This window comes from Misgurnus anguillicaudatus, chromosome 21 (genome assembly GCF_027580225.2).
Source record: "Misgurnus anguillicaudatus chromosome 21, ASM2758022v2, whole genome shotgun sequence".
In the NCBI taxonomy this organism is placed as follows: Eukaryota; Metazoa; Chordata; class Actinopteri; order Cypriniformes; family Cobitidae; genus Misgurnus; species Misgurnus anguillicaudatus.
Window position 1 is genome coordinate 15,227,501 of NC_073357.2, and position 7,500 is coordinate 15,235,000.

General features: G+C 48.4%; 28 non-coding genes and 3 pseudogenes across 28 annotated transcripts in view; all 31 read left to right on the top strand.

The window, feature by feature from the left end:
- Positions 1–67, top strand: part of LOC141354625 (5S ribosomal RNA) — a 119-nt gene extending 52 nt beyond the window's left edge. The window contains exon 1 of the ribosomal RNA XR_012361056.1: positions 1–67. This exon is cut by the window's left edge and continues 52 nt beyond it. This is a non-coding gene — a ribosomal RNA (5S ribosomal RNA).
- Positions 68–195: 128 nt separating this feature from the next.
- On the top strand, positions 196–314 carry LOC141355225 (5S ribosomal RNA). Its single transcript, XR_012361652.1, has one exon. It is a non-coding gene; the product is annotated as a 5S ribosomal RNA (ribosomal RNA).
- A 129-nt stretch (positions 315–443) lies between these two features.
- On the top strand, positions 444–562 carry LOC129415078 (5S ribosomal RNA). The gene has a single exon (XR_008634690.1). It is a non-coding gene; the product is annotated as a 5S ribosomal RNA (ribosomal RNA).
- A 129-nt stretch (positions 563–691) lies between these two features.
- Positions 692–810, top strand: LOC141353900 (5S ribosomal RNA; annotated as a pseudogene).
- Positions 811–938: 128 nt separating this feature from the next.
- Positions 939–1,057, top strand: LOC141355226 (5S ribosomal RNA). Its single transcript, XR_012361653.1, has one exon. It is a non-coding gene; the product is annotated as a 5S ribosomal RNA (ribosomal RNA).
- Positions 1,058–1,186: 129 nt separating this feature from the next.
- Positions 1,187–1,305, top strand: LOC141355227 (5S ribosomal RNA). Its single transcript, XR_012361654.1, has one exon. It is a non-coding gene; the product is annotated as a 5S ribosomal RNA (ribosomal RNA).
- Positions 1,306–1,434: 129 nt separating this feature from the next.
- LOC141354148 (5S ribosomal RNA) lies at positions 1,435–1,553 on the top strand (annotated as a pseudogene).
- Positions 1,554–1,681: 128 nt separating this feature from the next.
- LOC129415043 (5S ribosomal RNA) lies at positions 1,682–1,800 on the top strand. Its single transcript, XR_008634680.1, has one exon. It is a non-coding gene; the product is annotated as a 5S ribosomal RNA (ribosomal RNA).
- A 120-nt stretch (positions 1,801–1,920) lies between these two features.
- On the top strand, positions 1,921–2,039 carry LOC141357356 (5S ribosomal RNA). The gene has a single exon (XR_012363843.1). It is a non-coding gene; the product is annotated as a 5S ribosomal RNA (ribosomal RNA).
- A 142-nt stretch (positions 2,040–2,181) lies between these two features.
- On the top strand, positions 2,182–2,300 carry LOC141355228 (5S ribosomal RNA). The gene has a single exon (XR_012361655.1). It is a non-coding gene; the product is annotated as a 5S ribosomal RNA (ribosomal RNA).
- Positions 2,301–2,428: 128 nt separating this feature from the next.
- Positions 2,429–2,547, top strand: LOC141355229 (5S ribosomal RNA). Its single transcript, XR_012361656.1, has one exon. It is a non-coding gene; the product is annotated as a 5S ribosomal RNA (ribosomal RNA).
- A 129-nt stretch (positions 2,548–2,676) lies between these two features.
- LOC141357304 (5S ribosomal RNA) lies at positions 2,677–2,795 on the top strand. Its single transcript, XR_012363789.1, has one exon. It is a non-coding gene; the product is annotated as a 5S ribosomal RNA (ribosomal RNA).
- A 128-nt stretch (positions 2,796–2,923) lies between these two features.
- Positions 2,924–3,042, top strand: LOC141355231 (5S ribosomal RNA). The gene has a single exon (XR_012361658.1). It is a non-coding gene; the product is annotated as a 5S ribosomal RNA (ribosomal RNA).
- A 129-nt stretch (positions 3,043–3,171) lies between these two features.
- On the top strand, positions 3,172–3,290 carry LOC141355233 (5S ribosomal RNA). The gene has a single exon (XR_012361659.1). It is a non-coding gene; the product is annotated as a 5S ribosomal RNA (ribosomal RNA).
- A 128-nt stretch (positions 3,291–3,418) lies between these two features.
- LOC129417531 (5S ribosomal RNA) lies at positions 3,419–3,537 on the top strand. The gene has a single exon (XR_012363790.1). It is a non-coding gene; the product is annotated as a 5S ribosomal RNA (ribosomal RNA).
- Positions 3,538–3,665: 128 nt separating this feature from the next.
- Positions 3,666–3,784, top strand: LOC129415677 (5S ribosomal RNA). The gene has a single exon (XR_008634943.2). It is a non-coding gene; the product is annotated as a 5S ribosomal RNA (ribosomal RNA).
- Positions 3,785–3,913: 129 nt separating this feature from the next.
- LOC141355234 (5S ribosomal RNA) lies at positions 3,914–4,032 on the top strand. The gene has a single exon (XR_012361660.1). It is a non-coding gene; the product is annotated as a 5S ribosomal RNA (ribosomal RNA).
- A 128-nt stretch (positions 4,033–4,160) lies between these two features.
- Positions 4,161–4,279, top strand: LOC129417255 (5S ribosomal RNA). Its single transcript, XR_012361661.1, has one exon. It is a non-coding gene; the product is annotated as a 5S ribosomal RNA (ribosomal RNA).
- Positions 4,280–4,408: 129 nt separating this feature from the next.
- Positions 4,409–4,527, top strand: LOC129416562 (5S ribosomal RNA). Its single transcript, XR_008635446.2, has one exon. It is a non-coding gene; the product is annotated as a 5S ribosomal RNA (ribosomal RNA).
- Positions 4,528–4,656: 129 nt separating this feature from the next.
- On the top strand, positions 4,657–4,775 carry LOC141354149 (5S ribosomal RNA; annotated as a pseudogene).
- Positions 4,776–4,903: 128 nt separating this feature from the next.
- LOC129417577 (5S ribosomal RNA) lies at positions 4,904–5,022 on the top strand. Its single transcript, XR_012361662.1, has one exon. It is a non-coding gene; the product is annotated as a 5S ribosomal RNA (ribosomal RNA).
- A 121-nt stretch (positions 5,023–5,143) lies between these two features.
- Positions 5,144–5,262, top strand: LOC129419060 (5S ribosomal RNA). The gene has a single exon (XR_008636341.1). It is a non-coding gene; the product is annotated as a 5S ribosomal RNA (ribosomal RNA).
- Positions 5,263–5,403: 141 nt separating this feature from the next.
- LOC129417343 (5S ribosomal RNA) lies at positions 5,404–5,522 on the top strand. The gene has a single exon (XR_012363844.1). It is a non-coding gene; the product is annotated as a 5S ribosomal RNA (ribosomal RNA).
- A 141-nt stretch (positions 5,523–5,663) lies between these two features.
- Positions 5,664–5,782, top strand: LOC129417416 (5S ribosomal RNA). Its single transcript, XR_012361663.1, has one exon. It is a non-coding gene; the product is annotated as a 5S ribosomal RNA (ribosomal RNA).
- Positions 5,783–5,910: 128 nt separating this feature from the next.
- LOC129416385 (5S ribosomal RNA) lies at positions 5,911–6,029 on the top strand. Its single transcript, XR_008635307.2, has one exon. It is a non-coding gene; the product is annotated as a 5S ribosomal RNA (ribosomal RNA).
- Positions 6,030–6,158: 129 nt separating this feature from the next.
- On the top strand, positions 6,159–6,277 carry LOC129419052 (5S ribosomal RNA). Its single transcript, XR_008636338.2, has one exon. It is a non-coding gene; the product is annotated as a 5S ribosomal RNA (ribosomal RNA).
- A 141-nt stretch (positions 6,278–6,418) lies between these two features.
- LOC129417283 (5S ribosomal RNA) lies at positions 6,419–6,537 on the top strand. Its single transcript, XR_012361664.1, has one exon. It is a non-coding gene; the product is annotated as a 5S ribosomal RNA (ribosomal RNA).
- Positions 6,538–6,657: 120 nt separating this feature from the next.
- On the top strand, positions 6,658–6,776 carry LOC129417394 (5S ribosomal RNA). The gene has a single exon (XR_012363565.1). It is a non-coding gene; the product is annotated as a 5S ribosomal RNA (ribosomal RNA).
- A 129-nt stretch (positions 6,777–6,905) lies between these two features.
- Positions 6,906–7,024, top strand: LOC129417638 (5S ribosomal RNA). The gene has a single exon (XR_012364319.1). It is a non-coding gene; the product is annotated as a 5S ribosomal RNA (ribosomal RNA).
- A 128-nt stretch (positions 7,025–7,152) lies between these two features.
- LOC141356909 (5S ribosomal RNA) lies at positions 7,153–7,271 on the top strand. Its single transcript, XR_012363381.1, has one exon. It is a non-coding gene; the product is annotated as a 5S ribosomal RNA (ribosomal RNA).
- Positions 7,272–7,400: 129 nt separating this feature from the next.
- LOC141357305 (5S ribosomal RNA) overlaps positions 7,401–7,500 on the top strand; it is a 119-nt gene continuing 19 nt past the window's right edge. Inside the window, exon 1 of the ribosomal RNA XR_012363791.1 lies at positions 7,401–7,500. This exon is cut by the window's right edge and continues 19 nt beyond it. This is a non-coding gene — a ribosomal RNA (5S ribosomal RNA).

A 7,500-nucleotide genomic window follows, 5' to 3' on the forward strand; every position in this document is an offset into this window, starting at 1 on the left:
CAAGCAGGGTAGGGCCTGGTTAGTACTTGGATGGGAGACCGCCTGGGAATACCAGGTGCTGTAAGCATTTAATTAATTATTTAATTATTTATTCATATAATTTTTTCCAGAAATGCATCCTTTCTGTAAGCGTTCGCACATGGCATGGCGTTGCCACATTAGTCTTGAAGTGGCTCTCGAATCTAGTCAGCGCTCGCTTACGGCCACACCACCCTGAGCACGCCCGCTCTCGTCTGATCTCGGAAGCCAAGCAGGGTCGGGCCTGGTTAGTACTTGGATGGGAGACCGCCTGGGAATACCAGGTGCTGTAAGCATTTAATTAATTATTTAATTATTTATTCATATAGTTTTTTTCCAGAAATGCATCCTTTCTGTAAGCGTTCGTTGATGGCATGGCGTTGCCACATTAGTCTTAAAGTGGCTCTCGAATCGAGTCAGCGCTCGCTTACGGCCACACCACCCTGAGCACGCCCGCTCTCGTCTGATCTCGGAAGCCAAGCAGGGTCGGGCCTGGTTAGTACTTGGATGGGAGACCGCCTGGGAATACCAGGTGCTGTAAGCATTTAATTATTTATTTAATTATTTATTCATATATTTTTTTTCCAGAAATGCATCCTTTCTGTAAGCGTTCGCCGATGGCATGGCGTTGCCACATTAATCTTGAAGTGGCTCTCGAATTGAGTCAGCGCTCGCTTACGGCCACACCACCCTGAGCACGCCCGCTCTCCTCTGATCTCGGAAGCCAAGCAGGGTCTGGCCTGGTTAGTACTTGGATGGGAGACCGCCTGGGAATACCAGGTGCTGTAAGCATTTAATTAATTATTTAATTATTTATTCATATAATTTTTTCCAGAAATGCATCCTTTCTGTAAGCGTTCGCACATGGCATGGCGTTGCCACATTAGTCTTGAAGTGGCTCTCGAATCGAGTCAGCGCTCGCTTACGGCCACACCACCCTGAGCACGCCCGCTCTCGTCTGATCTCGGAAGCCAAGCAGGGTCGGGCCTGGTTAGTACTTGGATGGGAGACCGCCTGGGAATACCAGGTGCTGTAAGCATTTAATTAATTATTTAATTATTTATTCATATAATTTTTTTCCAGAAATGCATCCTTTCTGTAAGCGTTCGCCGATGGCATGGCGTTGCCACATTAGTCTTGAAGTGGCTCTCGAATCGAGTCAGCGCTCGCTTACGGCCACACCACCCTGAGCACGCCCGCTCTCGTCTGATCTCGGAAGCCAAGCAGGGTCGGGCCTGGTTAGTACTTGGATGGGAGACCGCCTGGGAATACCAGGTGCTGTAAGCATTTAATTAATTATTTAATTATTTATTCATATAATTTTTTTCCAGAAATGCATCCTTTCTGTAAGCGTTCGCCGATGGCATGGCGTTGCCACATTAGTCTTGAAGTGCCCTCGAATTGAGTCAGCGCTCGCTTCATGGCCACACCACCCTGAGCACGCCCGCTCTCGTCTGATCTCGGAAGCCAAGCAGGGTCGGGCCTGGTTAGTACTTGGATGGGAGACCGCCTGGGAATACCAGGTGCTGTAAGCATTCAATTAATTATTTAATTAGTTATTCATATAATTTTTTCCAGAAATGCATCCTTTCTGTAAGCGTTCGCACATGGCATGGCGTTGCCACATTAGTCTTAAAGTGGCTCTCGAATCGAGTCAGCGCTCGCTTACGGCCACACCACCCTGAGCACGCCCGCTCTCGTCTGATCTCGGAAGCCAAGCAGGGTCGGGCCTGGTTAGTACTTGGATGGGAGACCGCCTGGGAATACCAGGTGCTGTAAGCATTTAATTAATTATTTATTCATATAATTTTTTCCAGAAATGCATCCTTTCTGTAAGCGTTCGCCGATGGCATGGCGTTCCCACATTAGTCTTGAAGTGGCTCTCGAATCGAGTCTGCGCTCGCTTACGGCCACACCACCCTGAGCACGCCCGCTCTCGTCTGATCTCGGAAGCCAAGCAGGGTCGGGCCTGGTTAGTACTTGAATGGGAGACCGCCTGGGAATACCAGGTGCTGTAAGCAATTAATTCTTTATTTAATTAATTATTTAATTATTTATTCATATAATTTTTTTTCCAGAAATGCATCCTTTCTGTAAGCGTTCGCCGATGGCATGGCGTTGCCACATTAGTCTTGAAGTGGCTCTCGAATCGAGTCAGCGCTCGCTTACGGCCACACCACCCTGAGCACGCCCGCTCTCGTCTGATCTCGGAAGCCAAGCAGGGTCGGGCCTGGTTAGTACTTGGATGGGAGACCGCCTGGGAATACCAGGTGCTGTAAGCATTTAATTAATTATTTAATTATTTATTCATATAATTTTTTCCAGAAATGCATCCTTTCTGTAAGCGTTCGCACATGGCATGGCGTTGCCACATTAGTCTTGAAGTGGCTCTCGAATCGAGTCGGCGCTCGCTTACGGCCACACCACCCTGAGCACGCCCGCTCTCGTCTGATCTCGGAAGCCAAGCAGGGTCGGGCCTGGTTAGTACTTGGATGGGAGACCGCCTGGGAATACCAGGTGCTGTAAGCATTTAATTAATTATTTAATTATTTTTTCATATAATTTTTTTCCAGAAATGCATCCTTTCTGTAAGCGTTCGCCGATGGCATGGCGTTGCCACATTAGTCTTGAAGTGGCTCTCGAATTGAGTCAGCGCTCGCTTATGGCCACACCACCCTGAGCACGCCCGCTCTCGTCTGATCTCGGAAGCCAAGCAGGGTCGGGCCTGGTTAGTACTTGGATGGGAGACCGCCTGGGAATACCAGGTGCTGTAAGCATTTAATTAATTATTTAATTATTTATTCATATAATTTTTTCCAGAAATGCATCCTTTCTGTAAGCGTTCGCACATGGCATGGGGTTGCCACATTAGTCTTAAAGTGGCTCTCGAATCGAGTCAGCGCTCGCTTACGGCCACACCACCCTGAGCACGCCCGCTCTCGTCTGATCTCGGAAGCCAAGCAGGGTCGGGCCTGGTTAGTACTTGGATGGGAGACCGCCTGGGAATACCAGGTGCTGTAAGCATTTAATTATTTATTTAATTATTTATTCATATAATTTTTTTCCAGAAATGCATCCTTTCTGTAAGCGTTCGCACATGGCATGGCGTTGCCACATTAGTCTTGAAGTGGCTCTCGAATCGAGTCAGCGCTCGCTTACGGCCACACCACCCTGAGCACGCCCGCTCTCGTCTGATCTCGGAAGCCAAGCAGGGTCGGGCCTGGTTAGTACTTGGATGGGAGACCGCCTGGGAATACCAGGTGCTGTAAGCATTTAATTAATTATTTAATTATTTATTCATATAATTTTTTCCAGAAATGAATCCTTTCTGTAAGCGTTCGCACATGGCATGGCGTTGCCACATTAGTCTTGAAGTGGCTCTCGAATCGAGTCAGCGCTCGCTTATGGCCACACCACCCTGAGCACGCCCGCTCTCGTCTGATCTCGGAAGCCAAGCAGGGTCGGGCCTGGTTAGTACTTGGATGGGAGACCGCCTGGGAATACCAGGTGCTGTAAGCATTTAATTAATTATTTAATTATTTATTCATATAATTTTTTCCAGAAATGCATCCTTTCTGTAAGCGTTCGCACATGGCATGGGGTTGCCACATTAGTCTTAAAGTGGCTCTCGAATCGAGTCAGCGCTCGCTTACGGCCACACCACCCTGAGCACGCCCGCTCTCTTCTGATCTCGGAAGCCAAGCAGGGTCGGGCCTGGTTAGTACTTGGATGGGAGACCGCCTGGGAATACCAGGTGCTGTAAGCATTTAATTATTTATTTAATTATTTATTCATATAATTTTTTTCCAGAAATGCATCCTTTCTGTAAGCGTTCGCACATGGCATGGCGTTGCCACATTAGTCTTGAAGTGGCTCTCGAATCGAGTCAGCGCTCGCTTACGGCCACACCACCCTGAGCACGCCCGCTCTCGTCTGATCTCGGAAGCCAAGCAGGGTCGGGCCTGGTTAGTACTTGGATGGGAGACCGCCTGGGAATACCAGGTGCTGTAAGCATTTAATTAATTATTTAATTATTTATTCATATAATTTTTTCCAGAAATGAATCCTTTCTGTAAGCGTTCGCACATGGCATGGCGTTGCCACATTAGTCTTGAAGTGGCTCTCGAATCGAGTCAGCGCTCGCTTACGGCCACACCACCCTGAGCACGCCCGCTCTCGTCTGATCTCGGAAGCCAAGCAGGGTCGGGCCTGGTTAGTACTTGGATGGGAGACCGCCTGGGAATACCAGGTGCTGTAAGCATTTAATTAATTATTTAATTATTTATTCATATAATTTTTTTCCAGAAATGCATCCTTTCTGTAAGCGTTCGCCGATGGCATGGCGTTGCCACATTAGTCTTGAAGTGGCTCTCGAATCGAGTCAGCGCTCGCTTACGGCCACACCACCCTGAGCACGCCCGCTCTCGTCTGATCTCGGAAGCCAAGCAGGGTCGGGCCTGGTTAGTACTTGGATGGGAGACCGCCTGGGAATACCAGGTGCTGTAAGCATTTAATTAATTATTTAATTATTTATTCATATAATTTTTTTCCAGAAATGCATCCTTTCTGTAAGCGTTCGCCGATGGCATGGCGTTGCCACATTAGTCTTGAAGTGCCCTCGAATTGAGTCAGCGCTCGCTTCATGGCCACACCACCCTGAGCACGCCCGCTCTCGTCTGATCTCGGAAGCCAAGCAGGGTCGGGCCTGGTTAGTACTTGGATGGGAGACCGCCTGGGAATACCAGGTGCTGTAAGCATTCAATTAATTATTTAATTATTTATTCATATAATTTTTTCCAGAAATGCATCCTTTCTGTAAGCGTTCGCACATGGCATGGCGTTGCCACATTAGTCTTAAAGTGGCTCTCGAATCGAGTCAGCGCTCGCTTACGGCCACACCACCCTGAGCACGCCCGCTCTCGTCTGATCTCGGAAGCCAAGCAGGGTCGGGCCTGGTTAGTACTTGGATGGGAGACCGCCTGGGAATACCAGGTGCTGTAAGCATTTAATTAATTATTTATTCATATAATTTTTTTCCAGAAATGCATCCTTTCTGTAAGCGTTCGCCGATGGCATGGCGTTCCCACATTAGTCTTGAAGTGGCTCTCGAATCGAGTCAGCGCTCGCTTACGGCCACACCACCCTGAGCACGCCCGCTCTCGTCTGATCTCGGAAGCCAAGCAGGGTCGGGCCTGGTTAGTACTTGGATGGGAGACCGCCTGGGAATACCAGGTGCTGTAAGCATTTAATTTTTTATTTAATTAATTATTTAATTATTTATTCATATAATTTTTTTCCAGAAATGCATCCTTTCTGTAAGCGTTCGCCGATGGCATGGCGTTGCCACATTAGTCTTGAAGTGGCTCTCGAATCGAGTCAGCGCTCGCTTACGGCCACACCACCCTGAGCACGCCCGCTCTCGTCTGATCTCGGAAGCCAAGCAGGGTCGGGCCTGGTTAGTACTTGAATGGGAGACCGCCTGGGAATACCAGGTGCTGTAAGCAATTAATTCTTTATTTAATTAATTATTTAATTATTTATTCATATAATTTTTTTCCAGAAATGCATCCTTTCTGTAAGCGTTCGCCGATGGCATGGCGTTGCCACATTAGTCTTGAAGTGGCTCTCGAATCGAGTCAGCGCTCGCTTACGGCCACACCACCCTGAGCACGCCCGCTCTCGTCTGATCTCGGAAGCCAAGCAGGGTCGGGCCTGGTTAGTACTTGGATGGGAGACCGCCTGGGAATACCAGGTGCTGTAAGCATTTAATTAATTATTTAATTATTTATTCATATAATTTTTTCCAGAAATGCATCCTTTCTGTAAGCGTTCGCACATGGCATGGCGTTGCCACATTAGTCTTGAAGTGGCTCTCGAATCGAGTCGGCGCTCGCTTACGGCCACACCACCCTGAGCACGCCCGCTCTCGTCTGATCTCGGAAGCCAAGCAGGGTCGGGCCTGGTTAGTACTTGGATGGGAGACCGCCTGGGAATACCAGGTGCTGTAAGCATTTAATTAATTATTTAATTATTTTTTCATATAATTTTTTTCCAGAAATGCATCCTTTCTGTAAGCGTTCGCCGATGGCATGGCGTTGCCACATTAGTCTTGAAGTGGCTCTCGAATTGAGTCAGCGCTCGCTTATGGCCACACCACCCTGAGCATGCCCGCTCTCGTCTGATCTCGGAAGCCAAGCAGGGTCGGGCCTGGTTAGTACTTGGATGGGAGACCGCCTGGGAATACCAGGTGCTGTAAGCATTTAATTCTTTATTTAATTAATTATTTAATTATTTATTCATATAAATTTTTTCCAGAAATGCATCCTTTCTGTAAGTGTTCGCCGATGGCATGGCGTTGCCACATTAGTCTTGAAGTGGCTCTCGAATCGAGTCAGCGCTCGCTTACGGCCACACCACCCTGAGCACGCCCGCTCTCGTCTGATCTCGGAAGCCAAGCAGGGTCGGGCCTGGTTAGTACTTGGATGGGAGACCGCCTGGGAATACCAGGTGCTGTAAGCATTTAATTAATTATTTATTCATATAATTTTTCCCAGAAATGCATCTATTCTGTAAGCGTTCGCCGATGGCATGGCGTTGCCACATTAGTCTTGAAGTGGCTCTCGAATCGAGTCAGCGCTCGCTTACGGCCACACCACCCTGAGCACGCCCGCTCTCGTCTGATCTCGGAAGCCAAGCAGGGTCGGGCCTGGTTAGTACTTGGATGGGAGACCGCCTGGGAATCCCAGGTGCTGTAAGCATTTAATTAATTATTTAATTATTTATTCATATAATTTTTTTCCAGAAATGCATCCTTTCTGTAAGCGTTCGCCGATGGCATGGCGTTGCCACATTAATCTTGAAGTGGCTCTCGAATTGAGTCAGCGCTCGTTTACGGCCACACCACCCTGAGCACGCCCGCTCTCGTCTGATCTCGGAAGCCAAGCAGGGTCGGGCCTGGTTAGTACTTGGATGGGAGACCGCCTGGGAATACCAGGTGCTGTAACCATTTAATTAATTATTTAATTATTTATTCATATAATTTTTTCCAGAAATGCATCCTTTCTGTAAGCGTTCGCACGTGGCATGGCGTTGCCACATTAGTCTTGAAGTGGCCCTCGAATCGAGTCAGCGCTCGCTTACGGCCACACCACCCTGAGCACGCCCGCTCTCGTCTGATCTCGGAAGCCAAGCAGGGTCGGGCCTGGTTAGTACTTGGATGGGAGACCCCCTGGGAATACCAGGTGCTGTAAGCATTTAATTAATTATTTAATTATTTATTCATGTAATTTTTTTCCAGAAATGCATCCTTTCTGTAAGCGTTCGCCGATGGCATGGCGTTGCCACATTAGTCTTGAAGTGGCTCTCGAATTGAATCAGCGCTCGCTTATGGCCACACCACCCTGAGCACGCCCGCTCTCGTCTGATCTCGGAAGCCAAGCAGGGTCGGGCCTGGTTAGTACTTGGATGGGAGACCGCCTGGGA